This window comes from Cebus imitator, unplaced genomic scaffold (assembly GCF_001604975.1).
Source record: "Cebus imitator isolate Cc_AM_T3 unplaced genomic scaffold, Cebus_imitator-1.0 Scaffold0, whole genome shotgun sequence".
Taxonomy (NCBI): Eukaryota; Metazoa; Chordata; class Mammalia; order Primates; family Cebidae; genus Cebus; species Cebus imitator.
In genome coordinates, this window is record NW_016107315.1 from 18,796,746 (window position 1) to 18,813,309 (window position 16,564).

General features: G+C 47.4%; 3 long non-coding RNA genes across 3 annotated transcripts in view; 1 reads left to right on the top strand and 2 right to left on the bottom strand.

The window, feature by feature from the left end:
* The window catches only part of LOC108300702, a 12,005-nt gene extending 698 nt beyond the window's left edge, over positions 1-11,307 (top strand). Inside the window, exon 2 of the long non-coding RNA XR_001823553.2 lies at positions 10,618-11,307. This is a non-coding gene — a long non-coding RNA (uncharacterized LOC108300702). The remainder of the gene's footprint in view (positions 1-10,617) is intronic.
* On the bottom strand, positions 3,226-4,582 carry LOC119470188. Its single transcript, XR_005199066.1, has 2 exons — positions 4,407-4,582; positions 3,226-3,601 (listed from the first exon to the last, which is right to left on the bottom strand). It is a non-coding gene; the product is annotated as an uncharacterized LOC119470188 (long non-coding RNA).
* Positions 10,788-16,564, bottom strand: part of LOC119470190 — an 8,508-nt gene continuing 2,731 nt past the window's right edge. Inside the window, exons 2-3 of the long non-coding RNA XR_005199067.1 lie at positions 11,695-11,809; positions 10,788-10,875 (exon numbers count right to left, since the gene is read on the bottom strand). This is a non-coding gene — a long non-coding RNA (uncharacterized LOC119470190). The remainder of the gene's footprint in view (positions 10,876-11,694; positions 11,810-16,564) is intronic.

A 16,564-nucleotide genomic window follows, 5' to 3' on the forward strand; every position in this document is an offset into this window, starting at 1 on the left:
AATATACAAAGGTCACTACATAGGCAAAAATTGTCAGGTAAGCACTTAGTATTTAGAAATCTGGGAAAAGGCCAGGCACGGTGGCTCATGCCTGTAATCCCAGCACTTTGGGAGGCCGAGGCAGGTGGATCTCTTGAGGCCAGGAGTTTGAGACCAGGCTGGTCAACACAGCGAAACCTTGTCTCTCCTAAAAATAGCAGGGCATGGTGGCACACACCTGTAGTCCCAGCTACTCAATTTGGGAGGCTGAGGCATGAGAATCGCTTGATCCTAGGAGGTAGAGGTTGCATTGAGCATAGATCACATCATTGCTCTCCAGCCTGGATGACAAATCGAGACTCTGTCTCAAAAGAGAAAAGAAATCTGGAAGAAAAGCAAATGAGAATGCATAGCCTAGCTAGAGTCTCATGGCATCAGTCACAGCAGTTTTAGGAGACAATAAGTCTCATAGCAGAGGTGTGATGCCAACAAAAGACTGGAGTGGCGGTGGAAATGAGGAAGGACATATGAGTGTGGGGACAGCACTTGCTTCATAATGGAGAGGACAGTGAGCAGGGGAGACAGGCAGGAGGCTGCGCCTTGCTGAGGTGGGGAGTTCACACTGGTACAAATAATACCAGTAGTTTGTACAAGTGGTTTGGCTGCAGAGAGCAGAGTTGTTAACAGATTTTTGTCCTTACAGAAGTGACCTAGGAGGCTGCAGAGTTACCTTCCCAAAGATTGAGAGCTGAGCTACAATCCCATCCCTGTGCCTGGCTGACATGTCTGGGAGCAGTGTCCAAGGGGCACTTGGTGCCTGGGGTCCCTTCCGGCCGAGGAGGTTTGACTCCTTGCTCTGAGATGATGGCAAAGCTCTTTCATCTTTCCTGCCCCAACCCCAACTGCTGGGGGCTCTGGTCAATGCAGAGCCAGGCTGATTGTCTTTGCGCAGGAATCTGTGTTGAGACTCAAGGAACAGGAAGCAGCTGAGATGCCTCCAGTTAATACTGCAACCCGAATACCCACGGCAGGAAGGCTCAGCCGAGAGACCTGACAGGATCAGCATTGTTCAGCCAGACAGCCGGGAGCAGCTGTGGGGAGGGGGCCCTGGGTCTCCCTAGCACTGGGGATTGTGAATAACCTTCAGCCTGGGCTCACAGACATCCTGAGGAGATCAGGGAAGTGCCAGCCTGTCTGGTACTGGGTTGGGCAATAATCACTGGTCAAAGATGATCAAGACCCGAGGCCTTTGGGAGCTTATAATCCTACCCAAAAGAGGTCACAGCGTGTTGCAGAAGGACAGATTAAAGAAGCCAGGAATGAAGGGACCTATTCAGGCAGAGGTGGGGACAGGGACCTCCTATCATCTCTGGAGCAGTTAGCTAAATTCTCACCCTTCTCAGCGCCCAAGCTCCGGATGGCATTCATAGTGCAAGAGTGAATTTCCCATTGACTTGGAAAATTGTTCCTCCCCAAGAGGGAGCCCAACCAGGAATTACATAAAAGGATCATAGTTCTAGGGCTAAAAGTGACTCCAATGATCACGGAATTTATCACCTTCATCTTGGAAAACTGAGGTAACCGCCTCAAAGTCACACCCCTCATCAGTGGCAGAGCCAGAACTTAAAACCTGGATCTCCAGACTTGAAGGCCAGTGGTCAATCCATTGCTGATCTGCATAAAGCTGCTTGGCCCAGTGCTCCAGAGGCTGGCGTGGGGGAATGGCGGAAGGAGCAGGAATTGGACAATATAATGTGAGCACAAAGTGATCAACATATAAATGAAATGCAAAGTTAGAGGAAAATGAGCCTTACAGATTTGGGAGAGTGGGCAGTCTTGGAAAGAAGACTGGACTGTTTATGCGTCAACAGGCCCTGGTGTCGGTTCCCCTTCTACTGCTTGCTCACCACATAACTGGGAAAATTCCACTTACTATCTCTGTGCCACAGTTTATTCCTTTGTTAAATGGGGCTAAAAACATTGTAGAATTCTTATGAAAAATAGCATGTGTAAAAGTACTTTTCATACAAGAATATGTTAGGCAAACGTTAGCTGTTGTGGTAATTACTGTGGTTATCAGGCATAGGTTGCTGAGTTTGGAGGCTGGAGTAGATTATACCTGGGATATTCCTAGTTCTCTGAGTTTCCCAATGGAAGAGGGAAGTCCAAAAATTGACACAAGTTTCTACTTAGCCTTAGCCAGGTTCAGATTCAACAATGGGAGCTGAATTAAGCAGAGCAAGATCCAAGCCCAAATACAAGCTCAGCCACACAGTGGGGAGCCTTACCATGCAGGGTCCCAGGCTCCGGTTTCCACCCTAAGACTTCTGGCCTTCCCTGGGAAGGTGCCTCTTGCAGAAGAAATGAAGCCTGATACCTCTCAGCCTGAGCAGGATCCCTTGGAGCTGCCAAGAGTGGGAGGCATAGAGTCAGGAGAAGAGGAGAGGAAAGGGGGCTGGCAGAGTGAGGCCCACATTCTTCGGCCAAAGCCACTTAAATGTGAAGGGACAGTGAAACCCACAGCATCCTCTCTTGCAAGCCTGGTGGCACCGCCCTTGACTTTTGGTCCCAGGCTTGGGTGGAAAAGTGTGTCTCAGGCATTAAACTAGGGGTTGCAGCCTGGGATAACTGGAAGGGGAAGAGTTTGGAGAAGGAAGGGCTCTATTGTGATCCAGCTCCACACAGCAGCTTTTCCTAGGTAAGAGCCTGCTGTGCAGGCTGAGGTCATTGCTGGCACGAGCTCCCCTCTCACTGCAGATGCCTGCAGGTCTGTTTTAATATCTGTAGCAACCACATTCCTGAGCAGGGTGGGTAAGAGCCTTTCTGGACAAGACTGCTTTCCATCAAAAATTATTCCAATTCACCAGGGTCAGATATTTTAGAGAGACCTGGATTTTTTTTTTTTTTTTAAGGAGGAAAATAAAAATTCAGAGAGAATGACTAAATGCAGGAACCAGGAGGAGAGCAAGGTCCTGAGGACTAAAGAAGGGAGGGGGGACCTAGAGTTATAAGAGAGGGAGAGAAGACACAAGATACAGGCAGTGCGTGCTGGGAAAGAGCTCTCTCTTTGGATCTACCCTGTCTAGGCCTTTCTTAGGTCCTGATGAGTTTACCTGAAACCATCGTCATTCATTCATTCATACACTCAACTGGCACTTGACTTCCACTCCGTATGCCAAGTGCTGAGCTAGGAAGACGGAGAGGACGTGTTGGCTATCTATTTCTGTGTCACAAATGCATAATACATCATGGTTCAAAACAATACTCTTTTATTATCTCAGTTTCTGTGGGCCAGAGTCAGGGCACAAAACTTAGCCAGCTCCTTTGCTTTAGAATCGCTCACAGGCTGTAACCAAAGTTTTGGCCAGGGTTGGCATCTCCTCTGAAGGCTCACTTGGGGAAGGATCCACATCCAAGTTCACAAGCCTGTTGGCAGAATTCAGTCCCTCGAGGGTTGTTGGACTGCGGGCCTCGGTTCCTAGCTTGCTGCTGGCCAGAGGATGCTCTCAATTCCTTGCCATGTGGTCCTTGCCAATATGGCAGCTTGTTTCATGGAATATGCAAGCTGAGAAGGTTGGAGAGAGGGTCGGCCAACAGGATGGAAGTCACAATCTTTTGTGACCTGAAGAAGGAAGTGACATCCCATTGCCTTTGCCATATTCTGTGGATTAGGAGCAAGTCCCAGGTTCCACCCACGCTGCAGGGGAGGGGTTTACACAAGGGCGTGGAGACCGGGAGACAGAGACCATCAGGGACCATGTTAGACACTACGTGGCCCTAAGTCAAAGTTGTTTTTGGCCCTCAGGTAACTCAGAGACAGCAATAATGACAATTATAATAGTAGTAGCAGTACAATAGTAATAATGATGGCAAAAGCAATGCACAGAATACTTACAGTGTGCAGGGACCTGTGCTAGCTTGTTTTTTATATATATATTTTCTTATCTATATACACACACACACACCCCCATATATACACCTGTATATACATATTTGCTTTGAATTTCTTTTCCTTTTTTTGTGACGGAGTCTCGCTCTGTTGCCTAGGCTGGTGTGCAGTGGTTCAAGTGATTCTCCTGCCTCAGCCTCCTGAGTAGCTGGGATTACAGGCACCCGCCACCATGCCTGGCTAATTTTTTGTATTTTCAGTAGAGGTGGCATTCCACCATGTTGGTCAGGCTGGTCTTGAATGCCTGATCTCAAGCGATTTGCCCGCCTCGGCCTCCAAAAGTCCTGGGATTACAGGTGTGAGCCACCACATCCAGCCTGCTTTTTATCATTATTCTCCTCTTTTTAGGTGAGGGAACAGGGTGTCAGAAAGAGCACAACAGTGAGAGATCTAGGAGTTTTAAACTCCAGTTTGCCAGACTTCAAAGGCTTTGCTCTTACCCTCTTGGTGTACGTGCCCCCTGATGAATGGCACTAACCTGGAAGTGCTGTAATGGTCCCTCTGTTTGGGGGTGCCAGGGAAGGCTTCTCAGAGGCGGTGACATGGAGGGAGCCCCCGTAACAACAGCGGCAGGACCCGAGAGGGAGTTCAGGGAAAGGGAAGGGAAGTGACACAATCCTTTGCTCTTGAGGAGCCCTTGAGGCTCAAGTGGGGACCAGAGACCCAAGGAGAAGCCTCAGGGCACTTGCTGGGAGCTGCGAACAGCTGCTGGAGAGCTCCTAGGAGACTGGAAGCCAGTGGCTGTTTAGATTAGTTTTCTAATTGGCCGGGTGTTAGCAAAGCCTCTTGTGTATACAGTGGGAATTGTTAATCTTGTCTATTTGTATATCCACTCATGTTCTGTCACTCCCGGATCTTCTTGGCTGTCTGCCTCTTACTGTGGGTTTTAGGCCAAGAGAGGGTTTAAGTCTACGAGACTCTTTATGCAGCCCCTAGAACCCGTGGGCAGCTGGAGGAGAGCCGTACAGTGAAGAAGGTCAAAGGCTTCCCCTACTCTAGCTACCGTTGTCCCCACCAGCCTGCCTGGCCATGCAGTCTCACTCGTCCCCAGGTGGGCTCCCTTCCTGCAGTGCCCATCTCCCCAGCATACCACTCCAGTCACTAGAACCCTGCATTTGCACAAAGTGACCTGCCTATATCACCTCACAGCTTCATGACAAACCTAGAAGTCAGGCTTTATTATTCCAAATGAGAAACTAAGAGAGAGGTCAAACAGCTTACCCAGTGCCACTCACGCAGCTGCTGTGAGGCTGAGACAAGGTCAAACCTGGGTCCCACGCTCCTTCACGCTCAATATGGGCTCCTGGTCTGGCCCGCCCACCCCACATACCATGTTCACATGTTCATCATGCAATTTCCTTGCTCAGGAAGCTGTAAAGCCTCCTGCTGCGGCCAGAGGCTTTTGCCTTCTCCCTTCCAGGGAACTTCAGTGTTTGCTTCTCTTTCCCTGCCATGAACCCATCTTACCTCTACCGTGAGTTCCATGGTAAGATGGCCAGGTTCCCAGACTCCCTGAGATACCCCAGGTTTCTTGGTTCCCTGTCTGATTAGACTGTTGGTAGCTTTATTTTTATTTATTTTTTGTTTTATTCTGTTTTGTTTTTGGGACAGAGTCTCACTCTGTCCCAAGCTGGAGTGCAGTGGCACAATCTCTGCTCACTGCAACCTCTACCTCCTGGGTTCAAGTGATTCTCCTGCCCCAGCCTCCTGAGTAGCTGGAATTATAGGTGCACACCACCAAGCCTGACTAATTTTTGTATTTTTAGTAGCCACTGGGTTTGGCCATGTTGGCCAGGCTGGTCTCGAACCCCTGACCTCAGGTGATCCACCTACCTTGGCTTCCCAAAGTGCTGGGATTACAAGTGTGAGCCACTACATCCATCCTGCTGATAGCTTTAGATCGGAGACCAAGATATAAAATCCTCCCATCACATGCCAAGCCCAGGCACATGTAAAACTGTGTGACTTATTGATAACGAATAAAGGGAAAGATGAAGATAAGGTAAGGGGGACTTTGAGGGATACGAAGGTCTTCTTTCAGATGTGGAGTCCTCCCCTCTGACTGAGGGACCTCCTGTCTAAGTCATTATTCCCTTGCCTCCCCACATCTCTCTTTTGGGACTCCAGGTGGCTGTTACCGGTTTTCTTCCCTTCATGACCTGAGTGTGGTTAAATGCCTCTTTGTAAATGTTCTAGGCTCAGCCAGTCAGGCATGCACTTAAACATAGAAATTTTTGGAGAGGTAGTGGGTAGGACAGGTATGGTCATAGGTTACAAATGGGACATAATGGCAAGAAAAAAGTCCACTGTTCAATAATGTTCAATACATGAGACTGATGCTACCAGATTTGTTTTGGGGAATACCTTTCAGAGAATTTTAAATAAATGACTATACAAATGGGATGAGAAGGAAGTTAGAGAGGCATTGGCTTCCCCAGTCTCTTACAGATCTTATAAATAGCCATAACACTATTGCTTACACACTTTCTGCGTGCCACTGTAGTAAATGCTCTATAATAATTATCCCGTATTTAATCTTCAAAACAGTTCTATAAGGTAGCATAATATTATCCCTGTTAGAAACTGCGGTTCATAGAGATAAAGTAGCTTGTTTAAGACTACACGTATGGTGTAAGGTCAGGATTAGAACCCAGACTGCGTGACCCTAGAACCCTTGTCCTTAGTCTATGATGCCGATGGACAGCCTCCATGTATCTCTGCTTGCTGAGAGATACATTGAAGAGATTCATTAAAAATGCCTTTTGCTCCTTTTGGGCTGGGACTTGTGGTAAGAGGGAGAGAGAAGAGAGAAGCCCCATATCAGGGATCCTCCCTTTTTTTAAATGGGGGATGGGATCTGGGTTCCTTCCTACCTAGCGTAGTCCTCTGCTTTAAAACTTCACAAAAGTGGGCAGCTGGCCAAGCTGCATTTTTTAAACACTCCAGGCTGTCTTCTTATCTCCGAGAGACTTGATTTACTTTCTTCTATCTTATCCCAGTCCAGGGCCCCTGTGATGGATTTCACCTTGGGCATTTGCCTTTGGAACAGAATTGCTCCTTGCCAAGAGCACTCCCCTAGAGATAGAGGGAGAAGGAGACAGCTCCATGGTTCCCGTTCTGGGACTGGCCTTTTACCCCCTGCCTCCCACAGCTCAGGTGGCAAGAGGAGGGCCCTGCCCTTACCAGCTGGAGAGCACTGAGTGGGACTGCTGCTTAGCAAATGAAACTGAATTTCTGCAGGTTTGGCCTGGGCCTGCTCTCACTTGAGATGTGTCGGGGAACAGGAGAAGAGATGATGATGGTATAGTAGCATCCACGTAGTGTTAATACTTTCCTCTTTGTTATGACTATTCATCTTTTCAAATTTAATCTTCACAGCAAGTAAATGAAACAGCTTTTGTGTTCCCTTCTCACAGATCAGGAAACTGAGGCTCAGTAGGGCTAGGATGACACAGATGTGGAGGAAGGGCTCGGTTTCCAGCCTGTCTTCTGACATTCAATCTGTGTGTCTTTCATGATGCATCAAGGAGTAGCGCGTCTCCCCCATGACTTCCCTTCACTCTTCTTTCTTCAAAAGAAAGAAAATCTGAGTGTGGCTCAGATTAGGGCAGCTCATCCTTTTGCAATGGTGGATGCCAAGGGAGGGAGTTGAGCCTGCAGGAAGGGGTGTCATCCTGAGCCAAGATCAGGATCTACAGTAGGCAGACTTGAAGTGGGAGGTCACATTTACAAGGGAGAGGGTGGCCAGCCATCCCCCCTTTCTGTGATTGGAAGAGGAGAGCAGTGAAACAGTCTCTCCACAAAGCATTGTGACATGGTTTGTCTGTGTCTCCACCCAAATCTCTTCTTGAATTGTAGCTCCCATAATTCCCACCTTGTGGGAGGTAATTGAATCATGGGGGAAGGTGTTTCTTGTGCTGTTCTCATGATAGCGAGTAAGTCTCCTGAGATCTGATGGCTTTATAAAGGGAGTTCCCCTACACAAGCTCCCTTGCCTGCCACCACTTAAGACATGACTTTGTCATTCACCTTCCTCCATGATTGTGAGGGCTCCCCAGCCACGTGGAACTGTGAGTCATTAAACCTCTTTCCTTTATAAATTACCCAGTCTCCGGTATGTCTTTATTAACAACGTGAGAACAGACTAATACACATTGAAATCTTCAGTGATCATCACACTCTGAGTAACACACAGTCACATAAGACCAGAACTGAAGAGAAAGGAAAGCAAGTAGTATTTTTAAGTTCTCCTGTGAAAATCAAATTTTGTTTGATTTTCATAACAGCCTTATAAGGTGGGCTTTGTTATCCTCATTTCAGAGGAAGCTGAGGCCCAGAAAGATGATGTAATTTGCCTGTGGTCTCATTGCTGATAAATTGTGGAGCTATAATTCAAAGCCCAGTCATCTGCCCTACATCTGTTAGTAAACTAGAAGCCAATCTTTCACATCTCTACTGGAGGGTAGGGAGGTCTCTCTTCCAGAACACAGAACAGTGCCTTACAGACTGTAGCTTAACTTGGTAACTTCCTAACCTACCCTGCACACATTCTGAAGATGTAATAGGGCCATAGGTTGAGTTAGCAGTAGGAGTTCAGGGTGTTGGTCAGAAAGAACTCCAGAAGCTCCTCTGTGGCTGCATGTCAGTCTTTTTTTTTTTTTTTTTTTTGAGACGGAATCTTGCTGTCACCCAGGCTGGAGTGCAGTGGCAGGATCTTAGCTCACTGCAACCTCCACCTCCCAGGTTCAAACAATTCTCCTGCCTCAGCCTCCAGAAAGCTGGGATTACAGGAATGTGCCACCACACCCAGCTAATCTTTTTAGTATTTTTAAATAGATACAGGGTTTCACCATATTTGCCAGGATAGTCTCGATCTCCTGACCTCAGGTGATCCACCTGCCTCGGCCTCCCAAAGTGCTGGGATTACAGGCGTGAAGGAGTCTCACTCTGTCACCCAGGCTACAATGCAACAGTGCAGTCTTAGCTCACTGCAACCTCCGCCTCCCGAGTTCAAGCGATTCTCCTGCTTCAGCCTCCCAAGTAGCTAGGATTACAGGTATGCGCCACCACACCCAGCTAATTTTTGTATTATTAGTAAAGACAGGGTTTCACCATGTTGTCTAGGCTGGTCTCGAACTCCTGACTCAGGTGATCCGCCCACTTCAGCCTCTCAAAGTACTGGCATTACAGGCATGAGCCACTGCTCCCAGCCATCAGTCTTTAAAATCAGTCGTTAAAAACAGGCACTGTGCCGTCTTTACTTTTGAGTTCCTGGTGCCTGACAAATAGTATGGGCTCAAAAAAAGGTAAGCTACTGACCTGAGCTGAGGAGACCTTAAAGTTCAGATATGAGAACTTCAAAATCATAGAAGTTATAATTACAGACTGGCCTAAAGGATATAAATTCACTGGGCACAACCCAATGAAAAATAACAAGGCAAGGGGAATTGGGGAGTTGGATGGAAGGCCTGGAAGTAGCTGCTACAGAATGTGCATCTGTGGAGATTCAGGAGACCCGGGTTCTAGTCCCAGCTCTGCCATTTACCAGCTGGGGGATCTTGGGCATTTGCTTCCTCCCTGTGAGCCTCAGTTCACTTATTTGTAAAGGAAGGATGGGGGCCATATTCTAAGATCCTTTCAATTTCAACATTCTGGGAGTTTTGAATCATTAACCTCCCTAAACACCCTCCCACATTCCTGGGGAAAAGATAAAGAAGGTTTTTTGTTTTGTTTCTTTTTTAAAAAGCTTATTTTTTAAAAAAATTGACAAGTAAAAATTATGCCTATTTATGACATGTAACTTGATGTTTTTATATATATGACAGGCAGCATGGCTAATTCAAACTCTTGAACATATGTATTGTTTCACATCCTTATTTAATGGTGGTAAGAACACATAAAATCTACTCTCTGAGCAATTTTAAAATATAAGCTATATTTTTATGAACTGTAGTTGCCCTGATGTACAATAGGTCTCCTGAATATATTCCTCCTGTCTAACTGAAGTTTTGTGTTCTTTGATCAATATCTCCTCAATTTCCCAGCCCGGCAGTCTCTGGGATCCACCATTTTACTCTGTTTCTATGAGTTAGGACTTTCTTACACTCCACCTATAAGTGAGACCATCCAGTCTTTATCTTTCTATCCCTGGCTTATTACATTTAACGTAATGCCCTCCAGGTTCATCTGAGAAGGTTGTTTCTAGAAACAGAAAAGAGCTTCACCCCCAACCAGGGTGACAGGAGCAGTCCTACCTACAAGCCAGACATCGACTTGATGGCATGAGCCAGAACTGTTCAAGTGTGAGGGTGTTGCTGGTTTGAAAGTGGACATGGTCCCCCATTTCTAAACCTCAGGCTCTCTGGACAATGCAACTCAGCCTTCAGAACCACCAGAGAGGCTGCAGTGTGTGGAGGCAGCTCATTCTGGAGCAGGAAGGAGAGCAGAGAAACCACCATCCTATGGGTCATTCTCGGATCCCCTGTGTGCTGGCCGTCTCCCACCCAGGCTCAGTTTGCACTGCTAATCTGTTATGTCTTTCTTGGTAATTTAGCACTTTCAGACAGTTATGGTTAGATTCTGTTTATTTTTCTAAACCTCACAAAAACCCCATAATACAGCAAAGAGTGGGAGGGGGAGTTTTTCTAGAAATATAAACTCAAGATTCAAATGCTCTTTCCCATCTGCAGGACAGCTGTTGTGGAGCCCGGTCCATCCTGAGCACTCCAGCGTTCCATTTCAAGGATCTCTTCCTGGCTCCCCTCCCACCATCATTCCTTTGAGAGAATGTGGCCCCGAGATCAAGGCAGGGAGAGCTGCCAGCTACTGCCACCTGACACAAAGCCTCATCACCCTTGTGTATTTCTCTCCCCTCTCCATTCTCGCCATGGAGTCACAATGTGGGTCATTCTTTCCTTTCACCAAAGGATGAGCAGGGGAAGAGAGGGCTGGAAAAAGAGACCTCTCCCTTTGCTGACTGATTAGGAAGAAGTGTGGGGTCCAAGTGGGCCCACCCCTTGCCTAATTTTTGCCCAATTTTTTGGCCCCTGGAGTCCCTGGTAGACTTCTTATCTTCTTGCGCACAAGGTTACTGTGTGTCTAATTGCTCAGCTCCAGTTAGAGTGGCGGAGGGAAATTGGCGTTAATGAATGAATGAATGAATCGATGGATGGTTTACTGACAGCTTGGAGAATCAACTAGGGTTTGAGCAAGAACCAGAAAGAGAAGGCCAACATCTTTTAGCTTACCAAATACTTTCATGCCCCTTGGGAAGAAGAAAAATGGACATGGGAGAGGCAGAGCATGGAAGAGTTTAAATTGAGCATAAAGGACGTAAAACTAGATAAGTAAGATCAGAAGATAAAAGATGAGTAATCATCAAATCCAAACCTTTACATTTTCAGCAGAGGCTGCCAAAACCTCAAGGGGAAGTGACTTCTTTAAAATCACAGAACCAGAGTGACTTGGGTCTTTTGACTCTTTTTTTTGGACCCTGATAAAATGTTGCTCTTTTCTTCTCCATATTTTCATACTTTCCAACTAATTTATTCCAGGAAAGTACCTGCCCTCTAACCTGGGGTTCCTCCTTTTTTGGCCTAAAGAAGTTATCCAAACTTACCTTGAGTTTACTGTCCTTGAGGCCATTTTGGCCTTTGTTTTGTGGCCTCAAGGCTGCCCTCACTTAGAAAGGTTGTAGCAGAAGCCAGCCAAGCAGGGCCAGTTTCACCCCAGGCTGGCCCCATTAAAGGTTTGGTTTGGGTTCTTACCAGGGTGCACAAGTCTTGTTTCCTAGAAGTTTGGTCCAGTGGTCTGCAGTCCTGGGAATGTATGCTGTCTCAAACAGTGGTTTTCAGACCCTGCCTGATGATCCAGGGACTGGAACTGAACACACATTTTACCCTTTTATAGCAACTTGGGTGTCCCAAATAGGACCCATCACTTCCAAGTCCCAGTCTAGGATTTTCTAAACAAGTATGTAGTTAGAGGAAAATTTAATCCACATGTATCTGACTCACTGATCTCTAAATCATCCTGAAGTTTGATTCTGGGAATGGTTTGATGTGTACTCTGCTTTTTTTCAACTTTTGGATCAGTACACTGGCCAAGAAATAATAAATAGCAACCCTGAGAGAGAAAAGGAAGCTTCAAGTAGAGGCACGAACTGGAGCCTCTTCCCCTAGTCCCAGCTGGAGACAGGTGCCCAACAGGAGCAGTGAGTAGGCCACAAGCCCAGAATTACGCCTTGGGTTAACCTCACCCTCAGCCTCCTCTTCTGGGATGCAGAGCCCAACTGGGGAAAAATCACTCAGCCCAGAAGACGGTGACACCACAGGTTTATGGCATCTGATCTTTGTTACACCCTCCAGGGTACACACTAATCCCCGCTTGTGATTCCTACTGTCATCCAAGGTCATTCCAGTCCATTTCCACTCTTCTGGAGATCCCAAACACTCTTTCTCAACAATTTCTCATTTTGAAAAGAAAAAGGAGTCCATCAGTAAAGAATTTCCTCCATTGCCTGGGATGCTCTACAAACCTCCATGCCTGAGCAACCCCCTTTTCCACGAGGCCCAGTTCTGCCTCCTCTGCTCCCTCTCCAGGCTGGTTCCTAAGATCCCTCCCCAGTAATTCTGCTGCATGAAAACCTCAGAGTCTCAGAGTCTGTTTCTGCTGATGCAAGCTAAGAGTGTTTCAGGAAGAGGGGCACGTCATTGAGATCCCATTTCTTCCTGTGTTCTCTGGGACCTTGCTCCACTATCCTCTCTTTTGCCTTGAGTTTTTTCTGAATCTTTAAGCGCCACCTCTCCTTAGCATATATACTCATTCAAGTATTTCCCATACTAAAAAACAAAATTAAACCTTCCACCTGAAGTCTCTATTACACCTTGTGTCTTCTCCTTTAGTCAAGCTTCTCACAAGTGTCCCCTGGGTTTTCTCCCTTCATGTCACATTGACTCCACAACCCATTGTAGTCTGGCATGCACTGTCATCGCAGAAATACCCACTGTGGGTTGGGCACGGGGGCTCATGCTTGTAATCCCAGCACTTTGGGAGGCCAAGGCAGGATCACCTGAGATCAGGAGTTCAAGACCAGCCTGGCCAACATAGTGAAACCCTGTCTCTACAAAAATTAGCTAGGTATGATGGCAGGTGCCTATAATCCCAGCTACTCAGGAGGCTGAGGGGGGAGAATCACTTGAACCCTGGAGGCAGAGGTTGCAGTGAGCTGAGATCACACCATTGCACTCCAGCCTGGGTGACACAGTGAGACTCTGTCTCAAAAAAAGAAAAAAAGAAAAAAAAAAGAAATGCCTCTGTGAAGTCACCGGGGACCATCTGTAGTCACATTTCAGTCTTTCGGTCTTTTCTTTACTGGACTTGTCAACAGTATTTGACATCATCGACCTTTCCCGTAATCCTGACATGCTTCGCTCCTTTGTGCTGTGTGACACTGCTCTTTCCTGGATCTCTTCCTACGACTGTGTAAGATTCTTTCCAGTCTTCTTCACAGGTCCTCTTTTCTCCGGTAGATGTACACACATTGGCTGGGATTTCCCATAGCTTTCTGTGGCTATCCAATGCTGCCTTCTCTCCTCCCTCTGCACATTCCCCACTTCCGGCTAAGCTACACCCTCAGGCCCATGACCCCAGATCTGCATGTCCAGCCAAGGACTTTATACTGAGCTCCACCTTAAGTTCTCTGAGACCAAAGCAGGACTCTCGCTTCGCTCTGACTCTGCTCACATTTCTGAAGACCCCGTCCTGGAGAAGGGTGTTAACATTCCCGAGGCCCTGTGCCTCATTCTTAACACCCAGTCTCTTGCCAGATTTCCTGCTTCAGCATCCATCTGCTCTAATCCAGCCCCATTTGGACTTCCTTAGTTCAGGCTCTCACTTCTTGCTAGCCTCCCAACTGGTTTCCCTTCAGCCATTCCTGACCATAGCTGATCCACACTACCCAGAGCAGCAAGAGCGGTCTTTTTATGAAACAAACTTGTCCATCACTCCCTTACTTAAAATTCTTTAGTGGCTTCTCATCACTCAGGGTAAAATCTGAATTATTTAACATAGTATAAAACAATCCTTTATGCTCTGGTCCCATCTGTCAGCCCAGCCTCATTTCTCCTCCCAAGCTCTCTCCTTTAAGCCACAGCAGCACTGCAGCTCACTGTTTGAACTCCCAGAACACAGCAGGCTTTCTTGTGACTCGGTTTTTTTCTTGAGTCTTTGCACTTGCTCCTGCTTCTACCCACACTGCTCTTTCTCCACTTGTCTACCGGAAAACCTCCTATTCAGCTTTCCAGGCTCAACTCCTGTCTTGTCTCCTCCTGGAGGCCTTCCCTGATTTTTCAAGGCAAATTTGAATGCTGTTTTCCCCACCTCCCCCTTCTGCATTCTGTACCTGCCTCCACTGCTAATGAGCATACTGACCTGTGATCGCTCATTGGAAGTAGGAGCCTCTGCCCACCCCTGGAAGCCTTGACCTGCTGAAAGCACCTTTTCATCTTTGTACCTTCTATACAAAGTATAAGACCTGGCATATAATAAGCACTCAATAAACTTTATTTATTTATTTATTTTTGAGATGGAGTCTCCCTCTGTCGCCCAGGCTGGAGTGCAATGGCGCAATCTTGGCTCACTGCAACCTGCGCCTCCCAGGTTTAAGTGATTCTCCTGCCTCAGCCTCCTGAGTAACTGGGATTACAGGTGCATGCCAAGGCACCTGGCTTATTTTTGTGTTTTTAGTAGAGACGGGTTTTCACCATGTTGGCCAGGCTGTTCTCAAACTCCTGACCTCAGGTGATCCACACACCTCGGCCTCTCAAAGTGCTGGGATTGCAGGCATGACCCACTGTGCCCAGCCTACACTCAATAAACTTTTTGTTGTTGTTTTTGACAGAACAGAGTTTCGTTCTGTCCCCTAGGCTGGAGCACAGTGGCACAATCTCAGCTCACTGCAACCTCTGCCTCCTGGGTTCAAGCGACTCTCCTGCCTCAGCCTCCTGAGTAGCTGGGATTGCAGGCGTGCACCACCACACCTGGCTAATTTTTTGTTTTTTTAGTAGAGACAGGGTTTCACCATGTTGGCCAGGCTGGTCTCGAACTCCTGACCTCGTAATCCACCTGCCTTGGCCTCCCAAAGTGCTGGGATTACAGGCATGAGCCACTGTGCCCGGCCTAATTTTAATATTTTTTAGTAGAGATGGGGTTTCATCATGTTGGCCAGGCTGGTCTCAATGAATGTTAAATTAGTAATCATGTCTAGCTTTTGTGGAGCACTTTCAACAGGGCCAGGCCAAGTGCTGAAGTGTTTTAACATCCCTTACATCACTGAGTTCACACGTTCACCACTACCAGATGAGGTAGGTGTCATTATCCCTATTTTAAAGATGAGAAAACTGAGACTTTCAGAGGCTAAGTAACTCTCCCGAGCTAGTAAGTGGCACAGAAGAGCCTTGAACCGTTCTTTTCCCCACGAGCACAAGCTGCTGTTTGCAGTCAGTCCACAGGTAGTTGCAATGTGGCGAGTTCTGCGCCTGCTCTAAGGAACTGCCTTGCACACAGTCTGTCACACCCCAGGCCATTTAGTGCTTCCCTCTACCTGTCAACCCAGGCCTTGAGGCCTGCACTTGGCACACAAAATTTAGGCATTCCCTCTTCAGCCAGTCTTTGGTCCCCTGTCAAAGTCTTTTCTTGTGGCTAGGGTCCCGCAGTTGCTGCCCAGACCCTTCCTAGATTTGCTGCCCGATGTCCTGGTCTCTTGGCTGTGAGTTCGGCTTCCTGTCCACGCAGAGTCACAGCAGCACTCTGTAATGTGATTTCCCAGCCTTGTCTAGCCAGTAGTTGGTTGTGAGCCTTTAGTTCTGAGAAGCAGCCTGGTCCACAGCCTCGGCTCTGAGCTGACAGCTTCCTGTGCAGCCCCAGCACTCTCAGCCTGCCAGTCCCCTGCCCCAGTGTCCTCCTGGCCCTGAATGTCGAGTCCTCTCTCACACGAACGGCAGCTCAGGGCCAGACAGCCAGAGAAGATAGAGAGGTGAGGGGACACATAGAAAGGCCCACAGTGTCTCCCAGGGAGGGACGTGCGGCTCTCCGGAAGTCCAGGAGAGACTGTGTCCTCAGGGTCCTCCCCCCAACACCTGCCACCTGTGTGCCTCGCAGCCACCAGCCTGCTTTATGAGCTTTCTTCTTCGTCGTTGTATTTGAATACAAAGATGACCTTGTTTTACTCACCAATATTTTGTTTTCTTTTAAAAAATATATATTTTAATAGTTTTTGGGGTACAGGTAGTTTTTGGTTACATGGATGAGTTCTTTAGTGGTGATTTCTGAGATTTTGCTGCACCTGCCACCTGAGCAATGTACACTGTACCCAATGTATGGTCTTTCATCCCTCACCCCCTTCCCAGCCTTTCCTGCAAGTCCCCAAGTCCCTTCTATCATTCCTATGCCTTTGCGTCCCCATAGCTTAGCTCTCACTTGTAAGTGAGAACATACGGTTTGGTTTTCCATCCTGTGTTATCTCACTTAGAATAATGGTCTCCAGCTCCATCCAAGTTGATGCAAAGGCCATTATTTCGTTCCGTTTTATGGCTGAGTAGTAATCTATGGTGGATATATACCACATTTTCTTTCTTT